Source organism: Lonchura striata, chromosome 1A, assembly GCF_050655825.1.
Source record: "Lonchura striata isolate lonStrDom1 chromosome 1A, ASM5065582v1, whole genome shotgun sequence".
In the NCBI taxonomy this organism is placed as follows: Eukaryota; Metazoa; Chordata; class Aves; order Passeriformes; family Estrildidae; genus Lonchura; species Lonchura striata.
In genome coordinates, this window is record NC_140741.1 from 38,437,501 (window position 1) to 38,463,395 (window position 25,895).

The 25,895-nt window shown below is 37.4% G+C and overlaps 1 protein-coding gene across 1 annotated transcript in view; it reads right to left on the minus strand.

Moving 5' to 3' along the window:
- Positions 1-25,895, minus strand: part of LOC110478548 (uncharacterized) — a 260,944-nt gene that overhangs the window by 73,592 nt on the left and 161,457 nt on the right. The window contains exons 10-11 of the mRNA XM_085568641.1: positions 22,220-22,298; positions 17,195-17,265 (exon numbers count right to left, since the gene is read on the minus strand). The gene's annotated coding sequence lies outside the window, so the exon portion shown is untranslated. The remainder of the gene's footprint in view (positions 1-17,194; positions 17,266-22,219; positions 22,299-25,895) is intronic.

Below are 25,895 nucleotides of genomic sequence, written 5' to 3' on the forward strand. Positions count from 1 at the left end.
TTTTTTTTTTTGCTAATATTTTACTGTTACATGTGACAGGATTTCACATTTTCTGTAGCCCGCCTTTAGTACGTTGAGCTGCCAGACAGAGAAATTAATACCCTGAGTGACTGTATTTTAATTAAGCAATTTCATGCAAATTACAAATTTTAGATTGCCAAATAATATATTGCACAAAAATTGTAGGCTGGCTGATCTGATATGCATGGAGTATTACTCTTCCAGGCGCTGTGCATACATGGGAAAATGAACAAAAATGCTAATTTCCAATCTACTATGCAAACGGTAAAAGATGCCTATTTAGATACATATGCTTTCCTTAGGAAGGGTAAACAGTTCTTTAATTTAATATAGCTGACACTTGAAGATGTGTTTTTCTCTTTTACAAAGAAAATTTTTGCATTGAACAAGTAAATGAGAATTCGAGTAGAAAACATCTTGTTAATGGCGACTAATAAAAACTAATATTGCATGCAATATAATGATATTAAACCTTGTAACTGGTACATAAAGCAAGATAATTCCTATTGTTGCTCTGTCAATGAACATCAAATACGCTCGCATATTAAACACATACTGTCCGACCGGGGATGCTGTTAACCCTGTGTGTGGCCGTTTTCCGAGCACCTGGAAGGGTCGAACGTGACACGCTTTAAGCAGCCCGGACGGGCGATCGCCGCTCTCGGCCCTGGCAGAGAAGGACGAGAAGCGGGTTTTTCTCCCCGGGCCGCCCGGGCGGAGCAGCGGGGCCGCCGGCCGTGCCCCGGGCCCGCCGCGGGCGGGCGGCGACTCCGCGGCGGCGGCGGCCGGGCACGGAGCCTCTGCCAGCCGCCGTCCCCCGCGGGCCGCGCACGGAGACCTCGGCCAGCTCTGGCCGGCACCGCGAGTCTGCGGCGGGTGCGGGTGCGGCGTGTGCCGCCGCGGGGAACGCGGGGCTCTGCCCGGGGCCAGCAGCACGGAGGTACCACCCGCGAGGGAGCTCCTCCCGGGGCTCTGTCGCTCTCTCAGAGGGTGATCTGAGGAATAAGCAGCTACAGTTCCACAAAGCCTCTTACTATAAAACTTCGTACGAGCCCTGGCATCCTCTCCTGAGCCTTTTATCACCGGGGCTACTCACTCGCGTTGAGCCGTCAGTATTTGTCCCTGGTTTTGCTTTCTATTTTAACGACTTGATTTCCCAGCACCGCGAATAAACACCAACGTCTCTGCAGGAATCCGCTGAGGCTTCCCAGATGGTGTACACAATTAACCTGGTTGCAAATTTAGCAGTCCCAAGTACAGTACTTACAATCTTATCTCAAGTGGGTGGGTATACTGGAAACTCCTGAGCATCTTAGCCACATTCGTTGAGTAAGTAGGCTGAACACAACATATCTGTGGCATAGACGGCTGATCTGAATTTTAACCACACTGTAGTTAATGTTTTTCCTTCTTCATACTTTTTTGTCCTTTTTTTTTTCCTTAGGGTAATGGGTGGGAAACAGATTAAGTAACACACACACACACACACACACAATTACAAAGTATAGATACTTTATCCATGGAACTGGTGTATGCTAAATGTCTTCTCTTTTTTTCTAGCCTCGGGATGTAAACAGTGAATTCAGGCTTTGTGTAAGAGTCCAGTTGCTCTTTTCACTGGAAAGGGAGGATTGGTTGTTGGGGTAATGCATTATTCACTCTTGGCTGGGTATATTTTACTTTACAAGACTTCTGCTGCTGCTGTTGTTGCTAAGTCCTTCCAAATTTAAATCAGATTTGGATTTAGGTTCTCTGAGATACTTATGATAAGAAGACAATTACTTATTGCCATTTTCATTCCCTGAAATTCATGAAAACAATGTGGACATCTGTGTATTTTTTGTACTTAAGAAATTACAGAATCTGAGTGCATTTTTTACATGAGATTTTAGTGAAAGTGTTACTTTGTCTTTAGTAATTTATAGCAAAGCTGTGTTTCAGATTGTTGGAAGTAGGCAAAATCCAGATGTGCCCTTGTCAGAAAAACATTTTTCTGCCTTACAGAACATGGGGGTAGGATATGTGAATATTATTTGCAAACAGTGTCAGAAAAAGCTTGGTTGTATTTTCGGTAACATCAAGGGTTCATCCATATTAGGCCAAGCATATTAATTCCTGAAAGCAGTATTTGTTCCTGAATCATTACACATTCGTGTGGATTTTTTGGGTTTTATTGTCCAAATTCAGCTTCACTGATGTGATTCATACTCTCTCTGCTTGCAAAGCCGAAGAAATTAACCAGAGCTTTCTAAGCACAATTTTCCATGAACATCACTGGAGAATCTGCTTAAAAACTGATGATATCATGTGGCCAATGGAAAGAAGTCTATGAATATAGAGAAATATCTGGATAAACTATAGTATCCTCTTTGAAAAAGCAACATCCATCAAGCAGTTTTGCTCTGTCAAACAGTTCCTTACAAATAATATAATCAAAATATCATAGTAATTTTCTTCAGAGATGTTTTTCTGTTTGTTTATTTTTACTCAATAAAACAGTTTCATTTTGGGTCATTCTGGAAATTTCTCCAGCAGCTGTCAAGGAGTTTGTTGGAATTATTTCTGTTTCATTATTTAACCAGCTTGAAGGTTTTCACTCTTTTGGTATTTGGCAGGGCAAATATTTTCAATACCTGCAACTGACCATCTTATTAACTGTGAAAAATTTCACTTGAACAATAAACAGTGTTCTGCCAAAGAATCACAGCAAGTTATTCCAAAGTACATTACTCAATCAAAAATCTTGGGCAGCATTCATATGACCTCTGCCTGCTTTCAAATGGTTGCATTTTTTTTTTCCCTCCAGAATTCTCTGTTGAGTAATATGGGTTGTTTTTGGAAAGACAATGTGAGTTTCAGCAAAGCAGTTATTATATTTGGGATAATGATATTCAAAGGGACTCACCTTGCAACCTTTACATGCACAAGCAGTTAACTGTTACTTATCTAAGGACAACAGAGACTACTTGTATGTGTAAGGTTTGCAGGGTCACACTCCAAGGCCCCAGATAAGACAAAGCATTTAAGAGTAGAAACTGGGTATGTATTTTCTGAATAGAGCTGGAGTTCTAATCTGAGGCCATAACTGACATGATGGTGGATGGTCCTAGAGTTCAAGGCTTTTGTAGGAGTCCTACCTTATATTTTCAATGCCATATGAACAAATTATTTGGGAAGTATGTGAGAAACAATGTATTAAAAGGTGAATACTGGAGAGTAATAAGGGCCTTACTTCCAAATCTTTCAGGTAGGCTTCTCCAGGGTTAACGAAAGCTAACAAAGATGCTAAGCTCCTTGTACAGCTCCTATACACTAGGATTTCTTACAGTGAATTTTTTGCCATTGACATCAAATTTTTCCACAGAAATTAATTTATTTGTCAAAACTTTCCCTAGGATATAATCTCAGTTTCAGGGATTTCAGGACTGGAACAGAAAGAGCCTTTCCATTTGCTATAGGCAGACCAGGGCACTATCTGATCTGCAGATGCCCTAATCACCATTAGCTAGTCTGTGCTGCAGTGTCTCTCTCCTCCTGTCTCTCTTTCTTTATATTTTTGTTTGTTTGGTTTTTTTTTTTTTGTTTTTGTTTTCTTAATGGGAAACAATTTTATTTTTTTCTTTGAGACAAAATTTTCAGATAATTTCAAATGTTTCATGCAGAGGAATTCCTACTTTCCTGCCAACCTTTCATACAAGTCTTGGAAATCTGAAGGAACTTTATGTTACACAAAAGGTTCCCAAAAGGATGATTTGTCCACTGGGAAGTTGACCACATATTTTGCAAATTGCTGTCTTTTTTTTAATTGTTAAGTTGCTCAAAGGTTAACAAACTGAGATATAGCTTTTTCTAAATTAATAAAACAAACAAACAAACAAAAAACCCAATGAAAAACCAAACAAAAAAAAGCCCCAAAACACCAAAATGAAAGACAAGCATTAATTTTTCCTGTATTACAGAAACAGTTTGCACCATAAGGTCAATATTCCAAATCTGTTATCCAGGGATGTATTATTTAGCCTTAAACATTCATTCAGAACTGCAATGAGGCATAGCACTGTATCAAACTTGATCATATCCTTGGATAATTTGTAAGTGACAGAAAGGCAATCAAAAAATGCAATTAAATTTTGCCTCTTTCAATTCAAAAAGTAACTCCCACTCTTAGAGCACATAGCCTACATTACTGACGAGTTTACTTGTGCCACCTAAGTAAGAAAACAAATAAGAACTAACTTTTCTCTCTCCTTCAGGGACTCAGACTGATGTATATTTACTGTGTTAAAAAAGGAAATGTTTATATAGTTGCATAGATTTTTAGTAAAATTCAGTTGTGGTGAAAGCTGTTGTATCCCCTGATGACATCAATAGAGAGACAATCCTGCTCACCCTGCCTTTTATGTCTGCGTTTAAGAGCTAAATAAACAAAATCTAGTGTTAGAGCTTATAAACAACCAGGAGATAAGAAACACTCAGGAGCTGAGATTTTTTGTTTTTGCTGTTGGTGGATGGAGAAAACCCGGCATGTGCTGTGTTAGCTCAAAGTATGTCTTTAATCATGCACTGGAACATAGATAGAAACTTCTTCCTGGAACACTTATCTGGAAACATGGTAAGAGGCACAGGCTGTTGCCATTGTTTCCACAATACAGGATGCCAAGTGGGAGAGTGCCTCAGCCCTAGGAAGCCCAGTAGCATCTTCTTGGCATTAGAAACTCTCCCTTAGTTATGCTAAAGGGAGAGTTTCTGAAACTAGAGATCTGCCTGGCACGGTTCCTTCTGGGTGTCCCTCCACTTTGGGGAAGGTGAAACATGATCCCCATGGATGACAGGATTCCTCCAAGCAGATTGCAAAAGCTGCCCTGCCTGCTTAGGCCATGAAATGGCTGGAAGCTTTGGAAGGGATGCAAACCAGGGAGCAATAAAAATTTGACTAAGCTTCACATCTAGGCTGCCAGGTAGGAGGGGACTATTTGGAACTTATGCTAAGAAGGAAGAGACAAGGGGCAATTGGGTTTTTCCTCTCTTTGCTGCAAGGACAGGTTGCCAGTGAGTGCTGTCTTTCTTGAAGTCATCTTGCAGCCATCTGGCTGAAATACTGTAGGGTTTGGGGGTTTTCCACATTACTGGCCCTTAGTCATTCTGAACCATCAACACCATTTCCTTCTGTTCAGCTATTTGTTTCTTATTCAGCTACGCCAATCCTGGAAATCATGTTCATGCAGATTTTTCCTTCTTCTTTGATATCATCATTCAAAGTTCCACTCTGATGAAATGCTAAAAAAATGAACAGACCTTCCACCAAAGTCATGCATTTGTATGCATTTTGAGATATAATTCATGGCACCATACGATATTACCCTTACCACAAAGATGATTCACTGCTGTGGGAAATAAATACCAGTGTTCAAAAATATCTTGCCTGACTTCTTGAGAAGTAACTCCAGGCCCTGAAAATTCCTTCTCACCACACTGCACAAAAGGAGGCATTATGTTAGTGATATGACTATGGGTCTAGGTGAGAGGGAAAAAAGGAAAGCCACGTTGGAATAAGGATCTGTCTAACATGTACCACACACACACACAAGTCCCACACAAGTCCCACTAGCACAGAAGTAGGTGACTGAGAGAGGAACACTTTTTTGGGCAGTGAAGAGAGAAGCTGGGAAAAAGTGATTGTTTGCAACAAATCCCATGGCAAAGCAAGATACCACTATTGATACTATTACTGATTAAACACTGTCAGCTCCTCTGCAAATTCCTGGTCATTTCAATGACTCTGTAGTAAGGCCATAGGTCAGAGAATTTCAAAGAAATAGTGGTGCATTAAGACCATCTGAGCCCATCATAACATCTGTGCTTTTCACAGACTTAATTTATTTTGCTGTTTTAAACTTCTCTCTGCTTTTCCACTGTCTAAATAAGTAAAAATATATTTTTTTAAAAGTGATAAAACAGAGAAGGAAGAGAGAGAAAGATGTGAAAAAAGAAGGCAGGGGGCAGGAAGATGACCACCTGCACTTTTTATATTGCCATTACTGTTGAAAACAACAGCATTTGGCAACACACAGAACATTTCTGTCATTATGTTTTTCACTGTACTTTAAGACTGTTTCAGAAAAATGTTTCAGATTAAAATGTCAATGTTTGTGCTCAACTGGGCCCAGGTCTATGGGTTTAGAAGTATTTTTCCATGGATTCCTGATCTCACATTCTTCATTCTGCATGGCTGGAAGTCATGCCTCATAAAGGTGAGAATGTGGCATAACTGTGAAGACTTAAAACCACAGTTCTTTCTGGTATGCTTTTCAGTTTTATGTATTGCCAAAGGTATGGCCAAATTCTATTACTATAGTTGGTTCCATGGGTTGACACAACCTGACTAAGGGAAATTAACAGAATCTGGACTTCAAATTAAAATATATACACTTTGAAGAACAATTGTATTCACAAAAGTTGAAATAATATGTTTGCTCTGTTCAGATGACTTTAGCAGTAAGTTACCTTTATATTCTTTTATAATTAATAAATTATTTAGAAATAAACTATTTTAGAAAACATATTTTTCTTATATATAGCATTTATACTAAAATAAAAGAGTTTCAAGATATTTAAAAATTCAATCAGAGAGTAACATATTATAATGAATAGCAGAGTTCATAGTGATTTTTGTATTTTAAAACCTTGTGTAACCATATAGCATTTGATGAAGAAAGCTATTTCTGCATATACTGCAGAGTACTGATGCAGCTACTGTTGCAAGCAAAGTGGAATGCTATCAGAGCTACAGACTAAAACCTTGAGTCACCCATCAATGTTTCTGTTGGCATGTAAACTAGTCATTTCTGTGACGAGAAAAAAAAGACAAAATGGAGTATTTTTAAAGTGTACCAATGACTTTTTAACACTTAGAAATCTATTATAATTTTTCAATGTTACATTACTTTATGGCCTTTAAAAATGCTCATTTTATGAGTAATACCTTAAACGTCATCCTTTGTGAATGAATGGAATCAATATCAAACAAAATGAGATTTCATATGACACTTTAGTTCCTCTTTTTATGTTTGAGCCTTCATTGCTTTTTACTTTTCTTTTCTAGTTTCTAATCAATTTCCCCCATGCTTTCCTCAATTTTGGGAATGGAACATTAAAATAATTTCATATTTAATTAAATTATAGAGCCCCAGTTAGAACTTAACACCGAATAAATAGAATCTAAATAAAGCAGTTATTGCTTAAAGGTAATTTTTATGTATTTCTCGTGAAATAGATGATGGTGTATTTTTGCTGGCTTTCAGTGCAAATCTTTTGCATAATCACAAACTAAAACAATATATCTTTATGATTAATTTGTGCTATGAATTTTTAAATTGTTATTTTCATTTGGCTTTAATTTATGCCTTTTTGAACATTGCTGCAACAAGTTGCCTTTGCTCTTTGTCCCAATGACAGTGTTGCAGGAGAAGTAATTGCAAAACAGATGAGGAAATAACCTATTATACCTCACCTACACACTGTTCATGTGCACTTCCCTAATTTCCAAATTAAACTCAGTCCTATATCTTCTCTGTGGGAACTCTCCAATCATTTTTAGCCCTTCTTCACTACACACACCAATGGCCTTTCTCTCAGTTCCCTTCACTGCTCCTGTGCTACCTGAAAATGAATGCTATTCTTCTGCATTCCTCCCTGTGTCACAGATGACACTTCACAAATCCCACTGATCTTTCAGCTTTTTTTTATCAAGACACAGATTTCCCCATCTTTCTCTCACAGTTCACAGGATTTTGAGCTTCTCCTTCACTGAAATCACTTCACTGAAATACCTTGTCACCCTTTTTTCTCACTCTGCCTCCAGGCCCTCCTTGTGGCCTGTAACTGGTCTCTGAAGAAAATGCCTGAGCTGTATGTGGATATCTACGTGGAAGGTGAGCATTTGTTCTTATTATTTCCTAAAAATTTATTTTAGCTCAATGAAATGCCATCTCAAAACCCCTCTTTTACTCCCATGGGTTTTCTGTGTAGGTGGGATCTCACTTTGAGGCTACAATGCACCCTCCTTTTCTTTGGAGATGTGGAAGAACCTTTGTGTTCATTCTGCCCAACTTTCATATTACCCACTTCACTGATGAAGCAAAGAGAGGAGGGAACCTGCCATGAGAAGTTTCTTAATGTTTATCTTCTCTTCATTTGTAGCTGGCCTTGAATGATAGGAGGTGAATACCTTCTCCTGGCTCAGAGAGGTCACTGCAGAATGTCATGGATGTTCTCCATTGGGAAAAACGAAGACATAGTCACTAAAGATGCTTATATTTAACCTACTTTGTAGAAAAACAGGGTTTTTTCTCTATGATGCTGCATTACCACCCCTTCAATAAAATTTGAAAATCTGCAAACTTCCTAATCTTTGCACAAGCACTTAGCCATGAGATTTTTACTGCTACTAATAGGAGTCTTTCAGCTAAATCTCTACATGTCTCTGTAATTACCTACCCAAGAAGTAATGTTCTGTAATACCATTCAATCTCTATTTTCATGTCATGCCACAGTCTAATATTCCTCAGCCCATGGCGAATATGCCTTCAGAAAATAGCCTGAGATAGAACAAAATAAGATCCATGTTTAAGTAAGAAGCACTCAGTGAAACAGAATCCTGTCTAGTGACTTGATATGACAGACCATAAGGATATAAAAAGTGCAGGGATGGTTTGTGCCAGATACAGTTTCTGGTTGGAAAATTTGGTTCTAAAAACCCATGAGAAAAAGAACTTGTTCATTCACTGAATGGAAAAAAAGAAAAGCCAAGATATTTGAAATAAAATGGAAACTATTTGAACTATACCCTCCACTTTATTTCCAATCAAGCTTACCACTGGATGTCTATAGAACAAACCCAAAAACACACAGAAAATGAAATGCTCATCCCAAATTGGAGAAGCAGCTTGTAGGAAAGACACTGATTTGCAATCTTCCTTCGGTCTCATAGAGCTCTCTCCTTTGTAGGAGATATTACAGTGAACTTCAAAAACCAGTCTAGAGAGCAGGTTTCTTAGTTCCAGGGTCTCCATAACTTTGCTTGTTTCATATGGACACAAGAAGCAAGATGACATTTGTTCTAAAATGATTGACTGAGGATTTCATTGGAGGTCTTTTGCAATTGACCTTCTGAGAGAAAAGCAGAAAGATTTGAAATGACTGAGCAGGAAACCTTTTCCTACCCATCGTCCACTTACACTGAACTGCCTGTGAGTGAGTGAAACATAGGTAAAACAAATTAATAGTTTGCAAGAAAGTTATAAGTCAGAAAAGTTGCTTTAGCTGTACATTGAATGACCTTTAAGAGGCAACCCATTCCCAGGACATAGAGCAAAAATCTCCACTTTGTACTAACTCATGGAATATCAGACATGAAAGCAGTGAAAAAAAAATTAAAAATATTAAATGACAGTAAATGCTAATCAAGAAACATCTGTGGAAAATGGATCTTTGTAAACTGACTTGCCATATTTATAAGTTTGGCTGAGAACCATAAAAATTTTAAAAAATGCAAGCTTGAATAAGATACTTATCTTCACAATATTTTGAGCTGCAAGCAATGGCATAGATAAATAAATAATATTAAATAATAAAGAATATTAAGCCCTAACAAATATGAAAAATTTCATTGATAATGTCAGTGGTACTAAACATCCAACTCCAAGAGAAAAAAATTACTATGAAGATTGGTTTGTTATTCAGTCTGCTGTTTCATGTTGCTATATTTTCTTTTACAGGGTTAATAAACCCCTCATTTACATATGTTGTAACTTAAGAAGCAGAAGTTAAGCTTTTTTAGCATATCACAACTATTTAAATATTTGTCCAGTAAATTAAGGAAATCTGTTGGAAAGTTAGAGAGATTTTAGGGAAAAACCTGGAAAATTAAATTGAAAAATATATCTTCCAGCACAAGGTTCAAGAGACACTGTCAACTTAATTTATCAAGAGATAACTTAATCACAGTCTTTAAATACCTACATGGGAAACAGAAATTTCATAATAAGACAGCTCTTCAATAGAGCTAACAAAAATGTAATAATATCCAATAGCTTGAAATTGAACCTTGACAAAATTAGGCTCAAAATTAGGTGCATTTTTTTAACAGTGATGGCATTGAGCCACTATAATAATGTATCAAAGATTTCCATAGATTCTTCAAGGAACTGTTCAATAACATTGCATTTTTAAAGGATTTGATATATTTCAAATATTATTTATCTCAGAAAAATCCATCAGCCTTTTTTAGCAGGTCATCCTGTGTTTTCAAACCAATCCCCATGAGCTGTACACTTTGTAGCACTCATGATAAGGGTCCAAATATTTGCATATTTAAAAAATTAGTCTTCCAGGACTAGTAATGATAGCTGCAGTTTGCACATGGACTTTAAAATTCAGATAAGTTCAAACAAAACATTTCAAGGGTAGCTGTGAAGAAACTGCCTGAATCACTTGATATGCAACAAAATAGGAAAACAATATAGGTTGTCATTGTCTTAATGACATATATAGAAAGCAGACAAACAAGCTGACTAAATGTTTCTCTATTGACAGCAAAATCTAGTGTGGTAATTCAGATGATGAATATCCATGTGATTTTCCTCTGACTGAGAGCCTACTATCAGATGTTTCTAACTAAAGAACTCTCCAAAATGATACAGGAGCCCAGGTTGTTACAAAGAATAATTTTTAAGCATCAAGAGAATGATAGATTTTTGCCTAATGGTAAAACCTGGATTTCTACTGCTGAAACCAGATAAGCTCCAAAATAGCACTCAGGTGCAAAAAACCCACAATTGCGTCAAATTCAGGCAATTAAGATAGTGATCTCTAAAAACACCCTACCTAACTGTTACCAGATCTGAGAGGCTGCAGATAACTCCACTTTCTTTTCAAGAAAAAGTCAACAAGTTTGAGGAATTCTGCTAGGTTCATGAATGCTGCCATTCTCAGAGGGAGCACAGCAGCTAGGTAACTGTCCCCATATTTAAGGCCATTTTAGTTCAAGAATCTGCTCTGAGGATTTTACTGTGATTTTATAGGAGATGTGGATTTAGTAATCTTGAAATGGAGAATTCATCTCAGGTTTCTCACCTCTTACATGACTGTTCTAACAACAGACTTTTGTACAAAGGGCTATTTATTTTTATTAAGAATTGAAAATGTCTGTCACTTATAACTTAAGGTCTGACCTGGTTACAAAATCACACTGTGTGCATTTGGCATGCAAATCCCAGCCATTCAGAAACTCCTTATTCCTGGACAAAGGCACCATCTTGAGTAACTCTTTGTTATTGTATATTAGGGAGCTATTTAACATTTTCTGTTCACTCCCTTGTCTCCTCACCTGAATCAGAAGAGCAAAATGTCATGCATCCCAGAGTTAAGTACCCAACTCCTCATTTGACACAAGAAACCTCTGATTATCATACCACTATGTCCCACTAGGACTCTACCACATCATATGTGATGAGATAGGTCAGGGCATATCAAGGCAAGTTGGCCAGCAAGGGCTTCCTTGAGAGAGGGAAAGGAAGGAAAACACTTGTTGGAATGTATCAAAGAACTGATCTACATTAAAAAACCCAACAAAACGAAGCCCACAGAAAACCAACCAAACAAATAAAAAACTCCTTTTTTTTTCTTCTTGTTAGGTAAGTTTTATTCAGGATCATCTGTTCCCCATGCAATTCACCACATCAGGAATGAGGGGGTTTAAGGGTTTATTAAACTAGCCTCTTAATATGGCTACTGGAAGGGAAGGTTTCTGTTTCAAAAAAAACTCCATCAGATCAAAAGAATAATAGTAAAACAACTTTTCCTAATCATGCCAAATCAAGAACAAGATTCCAGCAATAACTACAGAAATCAGACCAACATCATACTGATTTAAAAAATGGAAGAGCTAGAGGAAATTGGGTAAAAAAAGGAGAGGATATTATTTTTAGGAATCATGAGACATTCTAGTCATTGTTACAAATCTAACCTAAGACATTATAAAAAAACCCAACAATTTTAAGCTTTCTATGAAAACTAGAGGAATTCATACTCAAGGTAAAAGGCAAGACTCAAGAACTCAAGCATAAAGTTAGCCACAAGTTTTCTTCATCTCCCAATTTGCTAGTTCTAATTAGGAGCTGCAGTTCCAAGTAAGAAATGGGGAAAAAAACTGGAAAAGTTAATTTAATCAGTATAGTAAACCAAATTTTTTTAAATTTCACAAGAGGTGAGACTGTCCTCTGGTCAGATCACTCACAGTATAAGTATACACTATACTGTTGTTTTGATCAGGGAGCAGTGGAAACTTGGTGCTAGACCAAGATGAGAATTATTTTATATGGTCCTTTTCCAAGGGAAAACTGCAAAGTTTTTGTGTAGGAATTTCTCCTACGAAGCATACGGATACTTCAAAAGTATGTACACTATGTTTAAACTATGCACAATTGTTTTAAACTTTTTTTTGTGAATAGTTTTGTCTTTTCTTCATGTCATAAATTCCTACTTCATTTTAACTGCAAATATATAAAAGATAACCATTTTTTAAAACATCTTCATATGAGCTAAACAGTTTTTAACACTTCTACTTCCTAGAAAATTAAAGTACTTTTATTCATGACAGCCTTTTTCCTTGATACAGACTTTATTCCAGAATAGAAGACTTTTGAGGGGCTTTGGAATTTTTCATGAAATGGAAAGTTTACATCCCAGTCAAAAGTGAGAGTTAAGGATTTGCTGTGCCTAGGGAATTCTGGGTATGTCAGTTTCCTGGGCATAAGTGGTCCATTTGGTTATTTGGTATTCTAATTTGCTGACATAATATAATGTCTTTTTACCTTAAATGGCTATGGTAAGAACAGGGGGGAGACACACAGAGATAACTCTACTTGTTAAACTACTGCAGGGGCACCACTGAGTGTGTTGGAATTGCACAAGGCAGTGGAACAGAGAGAAATCCAGTCCAGCTCTAAGGACCTGATGCCCAGAAAGAGGGGATGGAGCCATGTCAGTGCTCCATATGGGCTAATGCATGGATGCCTTGGCAGGGCTGATTAATCCAGGTGGAATTAATGTGGCCACCTCATTTCTGATGTTTGAACTAGCTCTGTGGACAGCCCACTGCACTCACTTCTCCTCAGATTTGTGTGAGCAGTCCAATAGTGCCTAAAGCAGCATTGCTAGGAACTGTCATAACAGGTTTCTTCTGCATTTTTAAGAACAGATGAGGAGGCCCCTTTATGCTCTGTAAGTCTATTAGTGAAAGTTGAAAGACTGTTTTGCAGCTGCTATGAAAGTATTTGTAGTGTTCTTGACTAGTACAAAAAAAAAAAAATTACTCTGCACCAAAAAAGAAAAAACCAAAAAAAAAACCAAAAACCCAACCTCTTGTTTTTATACTATTGTACTTTACCTGAGGAGAGCAATATTTGACAACGGTTGAGATCCTGAAATACAGATAATATCTTTCAATATGTACAGCCCCCAAATTAGTCCTGGCAGAGGAGCCTGCAATCTTAACTATATGCAATCCTTGGTGGATGAACAGCGCAGCAATCAGAAGACAAGGCTGGCACATACAACATCCTGCTTTGATGAAAATGTCTATTGCTGTGCTCTGTGCTAACTGCAATTTCCTAAAGACTGGAATTTTATGCTAGATAGATCACACTGTTAGAGTTCAGTTGGAAGGTTATAAAGTCCTGGGTTGCCAAGGCCACATCATCATTCAATTGCTTTGCCATCTGCTAATATCTCTGTGTCTATGACAAATACAGGTGAATTCCTAAATATAGTAATGATCTAAAAACTTGTGGTCATGTTTCTTCAATGAGAGAAGACTGAACCAGAACATTTTGGTAAAGAACATCATAACTGTGAATAAGTTAAAAAAAAAAAAATAATAACAGTGAATAATAACTGTGTGGCCTTATTTACAAAAGAATTCAAATAAAATATAAAAATATTGAAAATTTTATCCCAGAATTATTTTTCCTGCTGGCCTGCAATAGAATGTGGCATTTTAATATTGTGGAATAGTGATATAGCTGTCTTAAAAAGGGAGAATATAGACTGATACATATACTTGAAGGACTTGAACATTCAGGAAGAAAAGAACTGTTTCTTCTCACTAACCAAAGTAAGAGGAGAATTTGTCTGCTAATGGTTGTGAAAAGTGCAACTGGCTGTCTTAATTACCTTAGAATAGTCAATCTGAAGTTGTATAAATCAGTCTCCATTTGACAGCACAATTAACTAATTGTCTTATAGCATACAATTCTGTTTTGTCCAGTACCTTCCTTGGAGTGGTGGGGATGCTCCCTGCATTCCTACCACTTGAGAATGGCTTCTTCAGCTCCCTGCAGAGCCCCTGTCCTTGTGGTCAGGTATAGAGGGAGCCAAACATGGGAGAACTTTCCAAAGTGAGGGAATACATTTCACTCTGGGAAAAGGGTTAACAGCATAGAGCAGCAAGACTGCTAGTAAAATCTCTTCCCCTGTCATCAGTTCCATTAATCATTTTGAGCCTTTCTGGAAGCCTGCTGAAGCTGACGGAAGCCCTCTTCATGAGCTCATTGTTGTTTGGACTGGTGTCACTAAATCACTTTCATGTCCTAAACTCTCCTTGGAAGAATTTTGATGCTGTTTTATCAGATTATCTGTTTAAATTTTATTGGAAAAAAATAGTGTGAATTTTGCTGTGTTCTGTAAACATCTTATAAGAAATGAAATGAAGAAGATTTATTTTTTTAGCAAAGGAAATATGGTTATGAACCAACTCAAAAGATCTTCTGAGGATTGTTTCTGTTGTTTTTTTTTAATATAATTTATAACATTTTAAAATTTGCTTTAAGTTTGATTCCCAAATTCACACTTAATTTCCTCTAAAAATTGCCATTATTCTTTGGTTATTCTTACATTGCAACATTATTCACTCTGTTTCTGGTTAGAAAAACTGGAATGAAATGATCTTTCAGAAAAGTGTACCTTTTTATGTTTCCAGTATTAACTAACCACTCAGGGTGTGATCTTTTTGAAATCAGAGGATTTTCTATTATACAGGAGTGGAAATATTTAGCTTCTTTCTCCCCTCTCAGAAAACAAACCGCATCCTGGAAAAAGAAATGTTTTACACAGAATTTATACATGATAAGAAATTCATTCCACAAGTGGAGTAAGACCTTTAAAAGACCTTTATCTACCTCACAGAATAAATCTGATATGCCTTACAAACCATTATGTGATCTCTTCCTCTCATTGCATGCAGATGCAACTCCCTCTCCTAAGAGCTAACACTGTAATTTCCATTCCAGTGATGAAATTGGGTGTGGAAGGGGAGAAGTTTATTCTAATGTACTTGTATATGATTACATACTGGATTGTAAAAATTTAACATTTAGCTTGCTTCTTCTAATAAGCTTTTCAAAGTGTAGTAAATCTGAGAATCTTAAAACATGTGTTTGCTCTGGAAGATCAGTCGACAGAGCTGGGCATCCTGCTGGTGGGGGTGCTGAGACTGTTTAAAGAGCCTGGTTGGTACTTGTAGAGCATATTACAAAAGAGCTATTCTTTAGAAAACTTTTGATTTGCACAGCTTGCAAACACAGGATCTTGAGATTGAGCTTTATCTGTGCAAACTGTTTCTCTAGAATTTCTTCTAGAAATTTTGTTAACAAAGTGTATCAGAGATGCTTGAAAGGCAAGACTATATTAGTAATATAAGATAAAAAAATCACACAGCCATCACCACAGCCTTTTTTTTTTTTTTTTTTTTTTTTTTTTTTTTTTTTTTGCCATGTCTGAATGGGGCTTCTGGCACTTCTGACTAAGGGACATCTTGCCAGGTGCAGAAGGTTCAGCAGGGATGGCCCTCAACACATAACTGCTGGGCACCCCCAGAGAAATTACACTGGCAAGCACTGGTCAGGGCAGATACCAGTTTCATTTATTTCTGCACTGCTCCGAAGCAACCTTAAAGTGGCCTCTTCTTGGTTTATCACTCCTGTGTGGTGATGAAATACAATGTGATGCAGTACCCAGTAAGGCAAACTTATTACAGCAAAGAGATTCCATAACAAAATCTTTCAGTGGCCAACCACTCACACTGTAAAGCCCCTGTGGAGTTTTCTGATAATACAAATCAGCTATAGCAGAGCAGACACTGCTGTCCCTGGAGTTCCTACCCAGAGTATCTGCAGCATTTTGCCTCCCTGGCTCTGCTTAAGTAGACAATGTATGTGGTGGAAACCAGTTTTGTGAACATAGAGAGTGAAGCTTACAATTTTTTGGAGTTCAAATGTGCATTCACACAAAGAAAAGAAATAACACAGACAATTTCAAAGTTTTAATTTTTCTAAAATTATGTGTATTGCTTGTAAGAAAACTTGACAAACAACAGCACGTTTAATATCATGGAGGCAATTCCCACAGCTTATTTTTCTGTATTTCTAGGTCAAAATTGTATTTACAAATTTTGTAAAACCAATAAGGAAGAAAAATAAAGCATTTTGTCAGATACTTGTATAATAAAAAATTCTTCCTATGTTTTTTAATGAATAAAGATGACATTTTGATGATTTTAATGGAGGGCTTTGAGGCCACCTTTATTTCAACTTTATTTTCATTTATTTATTTTGGTGGTGTTTTTAAATATTGTATCAAAAAACCCTTCATGTTACTTTTAGAAATTTGTGAGTTAAAGGACAATGAAATACTTCTGAAGCTGGACAGTAGTAATTAAGATACATAAAAAAAGTTTGGGAAAGGTTCACAGCACTTCAAAGGTTAAATAATGACCTTCTTTATCTAAAACAAAATTATCCTATTTTGCTAAAGATATAAAGATAAAACATGTGGCATAGGAAAAGATGTGTTACCAGGGAACTGTAGTAGAGGTCTGGTAGAATCTAATTCCACTAATTTCTGCCCTGTGGCAGTGAAGGGAGTTAGAGTGGGTTTGGAGATGTCCTGTGTTCTATTAGGGCAAATTAAAAAAAAACAGAATCCTGCAACTTTCTCTGCATTTCCCTATTTTTCACTGTGTTCTAGAGAAAGTAAGAGATAGTGAAAGGTGGGGTTCAAAATGATAGTGGGAACAACCCAAACTTTATCATTAGGACAACAGTGAAAACAGACTTACTTGATTTGCCTGGCAGAACTTGTCCAAACACCTCCCAAAACAATGACTGCAAGCTGCTTTTTATGTGGACTCTGTTGAAGCAGAGACAAGAGAAAGACAGATGGATACAAATAAAGCAAATCAATATTTCAGGATTTTCAATGTGAGTATCCTAAATCAGTTCCCCAATATCAGAAGTAAAAGAATACAACCCCTTATCAGAGTCAATGAGATGTAGCAGCAGATTGTTTTCCAAACTAGAGTGGCTTTTGGGCTCTTTTCATGAATTTATATCCCATTATAAATGCAGATGCTGTGAATTTTCTTCCTGGTTTCTATTGGTACATAACTTGAATGCATATATTTGAGAAATTCCCTTTTCTCAAGGAAAGGAAACAAGCCTGTTGCTTTTCTCTTCTACCAAGCAGATCAATAGATACACTGAATAAAGCTTGTGTGAAAAGAGAATCAGCCCTGATTTTCAACAATACTTATAGCTATAGACACACTAGCTGCAGGAAATCTGCCTCTTTGACTCCTCAATTCTAGTCTCTAATACACTCTCTCTGATGGCACCATGACAATTTTCTGAAGTAGATCCCTGAGACCTTGGGTCATTAGGTTTACTTTACTTTGTATGGTTTGTCTCAAATGTGAATTCAGGTTGTTTCTCAGGTGTACTACCTACTCCTCCAGAGGAGCAGTAAGCTACCATCACAGCTGAAACACTTCCCACCCCAGCGAAGCTTACTGAAAAATGTTCCCCTGACATGTATCACCTATTTAAGCAGTCAGGGAATGTTGTGAGGAACAATCTTTCTTAGATTATTTCTGTTTAGGAAAAAAAAAAGATAAAGCATTTTTTCCTTGTGCTATTTCCAATTGGAAATACCATAAGGAATCATGATTCTTATTATATTTCCTATTTGTCTAAGTGTATTGCCATGCCAAGGGAACAGCTGAATCAAAAGGCAGGCAATAACCCAGAGTTTTGATGCAAGCAAATTGCAAGTAAGAGCAAATTACTAATCTCCTTTATTCTTTTTTTTTTTCTTTCCCCCTCGAAATTGTTGAAAAGTTTTGATGCAAAATGAAAACAGAATTATGGCTTAGGAGCCTCTAGAAAGCCTTATTCATCTTTTCTGACAACAATCTGCTAACTAAGTTACATAAATATGAACACTTTATACTTTTTAACATAGTTCACTGCAATGGAAAACCCAGACTCTGATTGATGATACCTTGCCCTGTCCTGGTGTATTTGCTGTAAGACTCAGTATGATGCTATGTTATTTCACTTTTTCTTTATTCTTGTCTTAATAAAAAACTGCTTCCTCATCTAACCAGTGTGAGAAGGGCAAAGCTCTTCTATCATGCACCAAAGTATAACCTCTTCTTCAAGCAACATCTTACCCCAGGGCATGGAAGGGAAAGGGAGCATCTCTTGGCTCCCTGATGTTGCCCATGACGGATACAGCCTGGGCTCCCTCCTCATCTAGACATGACTGACAAAATCAGAGGCAAACATCTCTACAGGAAAAGTGGTACTTCTGTGTGTGGACAGTATCAATGTGTTCTTCTTGGCACAGTGCCTCATCAGGGTTATCACATTGTCTGGCAGTCAAAATGCCAGATGAACACACAGCCATGAATTCAGGAAGCTGACATTACATGCAATATGGATGCTCTAATGTTTTGGGGTTTTTTCCCCAAGAAATGATTTCCAACTAAAAATGTCAAATTTGCTGTCGTTTCTGAGTCTATCTCTGGTTAGAGGGAGATACACCTTTTTCACTCCAAGTAATTTCTGAATCAACTTCAAAAATCAAAGAAAAACTCTTCTGCGGCCACATAAAGGAGATTTTGAGTTTTCCATAATCAGGATTTGTTTTGGGGACTGGTGGTGGGCAGAGGGGGAAGAATGTTTTCCTTTATGAAGGTCATGAAATATGTCTTTAATATTAAAGATGTTTGTTGCTTGTAAAACTTGTAAAGGACTATTTTTCCATTTTCTCTTTCTCACATTTCCTAGTGATGAAAAGAAAAAGGTTCTTAAATAGGTATTTTCTTAGCCACATTTTATTTTCAGTAGTTAGACAGTAATTTATTTTTTTTTTTACCAAGATGATTTATCTGGACAGTATTTTAAAATTTATAACATTTTCCTGGATAAAGATCGTGCTTGAAAAAGCCAGTTTTACAAAACAATGGGTACCTAACAAAAGGAGAAACTGAGGCAGAGGGCAATATAAGATTTGTAATTAATTCATCTCAGTGACAAAATCTTAAATTCTTTCTGACTTAATCAGGGTTCAGACATGAATTTGTTACAGAGAAACCAACATATAGCAAATTTCTCTGTTGTCTACTTTGAATAATTTTTTTAGAAAATCCTGAATGATAAAATTCCAAGAATAATTACTATTGTAATAACAGTGTCTCCAAGTTTTACAATAGTAGAGCCCTGAGTACTTGGTCTCCTTTAGGTATTCTTATAGTTAAAAACAATGTGTATACCAATAATCCTTTGTATTACATTTTAGGATTCTGGTATGGAAAAAAAAAATCTAAGAAAAAAGCAAAAGTAACTTGTCACTTAGTAATTCATGTGGAAAGAGACCTAGCCTACAAGAGGACATTATTGTCAGCTGAATGAAAGAGATTAAATTGATAAGAAAGAATAGAGGTCTGCTTCCTTCATTGTCTTGGAAAATATATTTGTTAGGCAGCTTTCCAACACAGAAAAGAGAATAAGATACTTTCTAGGACAGGAAGATTAGTAGTTGGAATACGAGTCTTTCATGATAAACAAACCACATTTTTTTACCCTTTTAGGATCTGCGAATCACTCTCCAATTATACATTCCTTTTATGAAGATGTGAACATGACTGCAATGGCAACTTAAAGAAGACCTAAACTTTAACATAAGGCTTTTCATTTAGTTGCTTTAATATCTGTTAACCACACTCATGTTTTAGTGGTAGATGCTTAGCTCTCATTCAGTGACAAATGTGATTTCTTAGGCAGTCTCATATTTCTGTGACAAGTTATTGGTAATATTATGCTCCATATAAAAACATTATGTAAGCAGCTACTTGTAGAGTTCCGTTTGCACTGTATATCCCCTCATACTGGTTTGTTCCTCCATATCCCCTCTTTGTACCTGTTTGGTCCATCCCAGCTTTCCCATCAGTACCTGTGTGTCCATCAAACCCCAACCCATCCCTCTGTCTCCTCCCAGGGGATGTGTCCATCACCTGGTGACCCTTCCCCTTTGTCCAGATCCTTCCCCCAGGGTCACCAGGTAACTGGACCCTGGCTGGGACTCCTCCCCAACCCCTTCCTCAGGGGTCACTCTGAGGCCTTGCCCCCAGAGAGCCGCTCCCATGTCCTTCCCCCATTGCCTGCTCGGGTTTCCTGACCCCTATATCGGCTGCTCTGGGTGGGGCTCTCTCTCTTCCTCATGATGCCCTTCGAGGTCAGATGTGGCCTGGGATCTCTCCAGGCCCTCATTAAACTTTGGAACTAATCCTGAGGGAGAGCGCCTCTTTCCTTTGCTTGTGGGACCAGCTCGTCTTTGGACTCACATGGGAGCTTCTCCAAGTCCCCTGGGATCCAAGGAGAAATTCCTTCCCTCTGCCCAACTCACCCCACTGCCCAGCTGGCCGGGCTCCACAGGGGATCTGTTCCCATGGATTCGAGGGGGACACGCAGCAGCTACTGCTGAGGATATGACTTTAATTGGTTAAAGGAGATGAGCTCAATTCCTTGATCAAAAACTCTAAGCATCGTCTAGTCAATGGGCTTTCAAATGCATAAGGGACAGCAGTATATGAAAGCAGTTTTCCATCCAGACCTTAGTATAAAAGAAATACTTGGTTAACAAAAAATATATACAGGGAGAAAGGATCACAATTAAACAAGCTATTGTTTCTTCAAATAAATAGTTTAATTGAAAAGGCCATTATCAGTTAAATAACTTTGTGATAATATGACAGTGGGTCATATATCACAGACTTTTCTCCAGTTTAAATGCTTGAACAAAGGCCAAATCTTTCTATTGATTGTAATGGGCTTCAAATAAGGTCTCATATATTGAAACAATGCATTTTATGCACTTTGAAGGCCCTTCATGCGGGCCTTCAAAGACCTGCTAGTAAGTTATGGAACTGGTAAGTAAATAAAATGTACAGTATCAGTTTGTTTCAAATTCATAAAAGCAGTTAATATACCATTTCCTTGTAGTTGTAGGAAACAGTAGTACAATTCTGCTTTCTAAGTAATTAGAATGGACAAAATGATGTTTGTTATGAAGGAGCACACCTACTTATACTAGTATACTTCCTCCACATTCTTTATGCCATTGTGGAAAAAAAAATATTATCAAAGATATTCCAAAGGATTCTTGTAGACAATAAGGTTTCTATTCCACATATCTTGTACTACTAGAATAAACCTAGCCTAAGTGGTGATGATATCAAAATAATTACAGTCACTTGCTTGATGTGTGAGACAATATTAATTAGGGTGTTGACCATTAAAAGTCTGCCAGTAGGGACAACAGAACTCTTTCCAGAAAACAAAAACAAATGCGATAACAGCTTGCTGTTTCAGAAAGCTAGCCAAATACAGAGAGTAGGATCTTCCTGATGTATATCTTGGCCAAAATTCCTTCCTCTCCGTGACTTAGGGATACTCTGTATAGCATAAATCAGCACAAAATTAGTATTATTGGAATTCACTCATTTAATAATTGAGAATTGAGTTTTAACATGATGACCAATGACTAATGCATATCTCTGCATGCTACTACATACCTAAGCAACTTTATTTAATCAGTATGACTGAAACAATTAGGTATAAATTAGTCAAGAATATTTTAAGCTGGAAAACAGAACTTTCCTCTTGAACAAAAACATGAATCATCTATGAAGATTATTAGGGGACAGAAGCATGTCTCTTATGGGAAAAGGCTGAGAGAGCTGAGCCTTTTCAGCATCTAGAAGAGAACACAGAGAGTAGATCTCATCAATGCACACAAGTACCTGCAAGGTGGTGTCAAGAGAATGGGCCAGTCTCCTTTTGGTGGCATCCAGCAACAGGGCAAATGGCAATAGTCACAAACTGAAAAACAGGAAGTTCCATATAAATGTGAGGGAAAACTTCTTTCCTTTGAAGGAGAAAGAAGAGTGTAAAAGACTGCTCAGAGTTGTTGTGAAGCTTCTTTCTCTGGAGATACTTGAAACACACCTGAATATGATCCAGTGCAACCTGTTCTAGGTGAACCTGCTTTAGCAGAGGGGTTTGGCTACATTATCTCCAGAGCCCTCTTTCAACCCTAAATATTTCATGATTCTCTGAATATTAGAAGAAGTCACAATGGCAGGAAATCTTAGAGATTTCTTAGTTTCATACAATTGTTGAAGAAATTACTAGGCCAGGCTGAGTGCAACTGGAGTGCATTATATTTATGGCTCCAGACACTTTTCCTTATTGGGTTAGCAGTGTCAGTTTGAAGCAGTCACACCCTGAACTCTGCACTTTGCTCATCTTCCTAGCAGTGAGAAATGTTTACTCCACACCACCACCCCCTGTATTTGCTTATACTACCTTGCATATATATCTCCAGTAATCCTTTGAGAAAGAACCAAAGTGCTCTAATGTGCTTTTTCTGTCATGCTGATATAAAGAGTGATCTTCAACAGACCCCAGGTGAGCATAACTCGAGGCCCTTCAAATCCTGTGGTACAAGGGAAAGCTCCAGGTGATGGATATCGCAGTGGAGAGGGTCTATGTGTCTTCTCCTCTATTCATGTAAATTTTGTGTTGCTGCTCTATCAAATGTGCATCAATGGAGTTTAGTATGTTAACATGACAAAAACTATCCTGCAAACTGCAGGAGTCATGTCCTGGTGACACCAACTGCCCCAGCAGTTTTGTTCCTGGCTGCTGCTGAAATATATGCTTATCAAAGCTGACCAAGTTTCTCCCTCTGAGTGTCTCTGTGGTGCAACATCAGGATGACCAGGGCCTGCAAGGGCTTCCAGCCATCCCTGAGACCCCCAGTAATGCCTCACATGTGCAAGGAGCTCTTTCACACTCAGTCGACAGCTCTAGTGCACCAGACTTGTTGCATATGCTACATCTTTGTTAATTGTGTTAATTTTACAGATACTCTTAGTAGGAATACAAGGATCTATAGTCCTCTGAAGCTGTAAGTGACTCTGTCCTTTGTGGTGAAGCTTTCTTGACTTAATTTTAAAGACATAAAGGGCTGATGTCCATATCTGAATAAGGGTTCTCAGGATTTATTTATAGATAATGGAGAGGAATGGGCACTTCTGGAGTACAATTCATCTGACCAATTTTACACACTGCTGAAACTTATCCTGAGTGTTTCACATACATGAACTAAAAGGAATGGGGTTTTAAATATTGAGATGGCCCCTGCCTCTTCCAGTGACAGCACACAGGGCATTGCAACAGCTATCTGGCTCATGGTTAATGACTTGTTGGATGGGATGCCAAGGAGAACATTTTCCATCCAATTATTTGTTTGTTAAGCTCAAAAAACCTCAGAGGCTGTTGTTTGGTTTCCACTTTTTTTCCCAGCAATCTTTTCTTTTAAACCTGTTTGGAGAATGGAAAGAATACACAAAGTAAGTGTACTGGTAGTAGCCGTTGGTAGTAGACTTGCAGCATGTTTTGCAAGTTAGTTTTTGAGTAAATGGAGACACATTAAAGTTAAGAGTTAATCTTCAAAAGGCACCGCTGGAACACTGAATTATGAATGTTCAACAACAGGTAGTTCAAGATGCAGTCAAAAATGGAGGCAATCTGACTTGGAAATAGCTTTTTAAAATGGGTTCAACCTCTATATGCTGCTTCTTTTTTTTTTTTTTTTTTTTTTTAATGTACAGAACAATACTTACCTCACGTGAAGTAAATTATATTCTTGCCAAAATACAATAGGTTTGTGGCAAAGATGGGGATAAAATCATGGACTGAAAATTTTTGCTAAACAGTAGCTGCACTCCCCTTTTTTCTAACCTTAAGCTTTGACTTTAACTATTGTTATTTTGGAATTTACTGTAGTTTTTCTCTACCATTAGAGAGCAGAATATTTCAAAAATACCTTTTATTCAAATAAAATTGACTTTTAAAAGGAACTTAAAGGAATTTAAGCTTGCTCATATGGTTTGTTTCTTTTTGTTTCTGTCTTTCATTCTTGTTTCAACACATTTCTAGCCATGCTGATTTGAAAGCAGCAGATACAGGTCTCTTGACTTCTTTTAAGGTACTCATTTACCAACATATAAAAATACCACTTGGATAGGAGAATACCTAGCTCTGATTCAGCTTTTATAGCTTTTGTGTGTATCTCTTTGATTGGACTTTGTTGACATGCTGCGGCATGATTTCCTAACGGGGACATAAGAAAGGATTCTTTATTAAATTTCATTGCCTACTCTGTTACTAACGTGACAGGAGACCTTGGGTAATTCCCATGAGTTCTCTTGCTAGTCTTTCTGTATCTTTTCTATCTTGTTTAGTAAGCCTGTAATTCTGCAGAAACACATAACCACAAGTAGTTTATTCATTGAGTAATTATATTTTTAAAATTGACAGTTTGGGCGGGTATTTTTGTAGGGCATAAATGGGTGCTTCATAAGGGTTTATGTGGAGTATAGAGCAGTAGGAGCCTAATCTTGGCAGGAGAACTTACACACTTTCATCATCCTGATATTAAACAATTTTCAATAGGCATAAATTGCTATAAACTGGACAGAATTACACTGATTTTCTATTACCTTATGTACCAAAGTGGACATCCTATTCTGCAGTAAGGCATGTCAGCATAAAGTTTTCATATTAGTTGCATTTATCCATATTTTCACTGCTGAAAATGATGCAAGCTCCTAAATATCCTTGCTGGGTTTTTTAAATTTCAGCATTCCCATTGCATTTCTTCATCTTCCATTTTTTCCTCTTCAAAATATGCTTTGTCCTGCCTCTATGGGAACACCTCATTTGCAGATGTACAGGTGTTACGTCACCTCTTATGTAGAATTATGCTGCTACTATCACTGAAGAACCTAAGCAAGAATGTTTTGTCGTGACTCAAAAGTGTATGTTTACTGTATATTGTGCAAAATATAATCCCCTTCCAGTATAAATTCTGTATCATTGTAAATTCTGACTCTCATTACAGATTTTTTTTAAGCCTGGTTCTAGGAATAAGCAAGTATGCAGTTACCCATGGCAGCATGGTTGTACTACAAAAAGAGATAAAGCTCCGTTGTCTTTGCTCAACTCTGAAGCCACTCTCTCTGTCGCCTTCATGGGGAATGGGACCTGAGAGATGACAAATGCTCACTTTGAGTAGTCTTTTCCAGTAGTAGATGTTGTCTTTTCTGCCATTTCTATTCCTTCTGCAGTCATATGAGAAACACAGGGAGCTCTCTGGGGTGTGTTCTGGTGTTACATCTTAGCTGTCTCTTGCTGTACCAAGTTCAAACTATGTGGTCTCAGCTCAGTCTAAGTCACAGACATCCTAAGGACTAGCTTCAAAATTAAGATTATGTACTCTACTGAGAAGTTCTGAGATTAATGTTTGAAAGTAACTGGGATTTTTTTTGTTACATTAGTTACATACTGACAATATATTGACTCTTCAACAAATAAAAATGACAAAACTAAGAAAGAAGAAGCTCTATGAAA